Genomic DNA, 1,257 nt, shown 5'->3' on the forward strand with positions numbered 1-1,257 from the left:
GACCACACCATGCTAGCCATTAACTCTTCTGGCCCAAGAAGTGTGGGAAACAGTTCCCAACCTAAATGTGCACTGTGCCTGACATCAGGTCTGTCAGAAAAAAGTGTAATGCTTTTCCCAATTAGGAAGTCGCCCAATTAGGAAATAGTGCACACATCATCATTAACAATGACCACACCATGCTAACCATTAATTCTTCTGGCCCAAAAAGCGTGGGAAACAGTTCCCAACCTAAATGCGCACTGTGCCTGACATCAAGTGTGGCAGAAAAAAATGTAACGCTTTTCCCAATTAGGAAATGGCCCAATTAGGAAATAGTGCACACATCAATGCATATACTACACATGGGTCAAACCCATTGGTAAATATCTGTCAACAAACATCCCAATGAGGGTATTCTGTCTACAAAATAATAGGTAAATCCCCTGTCCCCTATATTAAAAAAATCCCAAGTTTTGCTCTTAAATATAGGACCCCAGACACCCCTTGTGGCTGAAAATATATATCCTTAGTCAACCCTAGCTGCAAAATATATCCCAAGTCCAACCCAGACAAGAAATATATTTCTACATTGTGACAGTCACAATTCAGGGTCCAGGCATAAGAAATATATTTAGAGTCCATTCCAGTGAGGAAATATATTTTGGGGTGTGTGACACACTAGAAATATATTTAGTGTGACATTGGACAACAAAATATATTTAGGTAAAAGTGGAGATATACAAGCCCAGAATATATACACTATAGATATACACCCTGACATTTAGTCCCGTAGTATTCATGGAGTTTGCAAGACTAACAGTCAGTTGTCAGTGGGTGACTGAAGTGTGTAGCTCTGGGTATTTCATTGCGATTTTCCAAATGTGGCCCTGTGCATTTCATTGTGATTTTTCAATGGATACCCAGGGCATGAATGCTTTGAATACAGAACATCAGGCACTGCCTTCAGGGTCCACTTCAGGGTCCATCCCCAAAGGGAAATATCACCTGGTTTGACTAAAAAGTGAAGAAAACCAAGAGGAGAATGACTTTACCTATCAGGGTCCATGTAAGAGGATGTTGAGATGATGGTCACATGACCAATTACCAAAAATGGTCAAAAACGAAAGTTGTAGCCCTATACTGTAGCTTCCCAACTCTGTTTGAATTATGTTCTGAAGTGCTCCTGTTGTGGAGATATGAGGTAAAAGAATTTCAAAAGTGTCGTGTTTTTTTTTTTTTTTTTTTTTGTGTTTTTCTCGANGAAAACAAAACCAA

This window comes from Laccaria bicolor, genomic scaffold, assembly GCF_000143565.1.
Source record: "Laccaria bicolor S238N-H82 LACBIscaffold_49 genomic scaffold, whole genome shotgun sequence".
Taxonomy (NCBI): Eukaryota; Fungi; Basidiomycota; class Agaricomycetes; order Agaricales; family Hydnangiaceae; genus Laccaria; species Laccaria bicolor.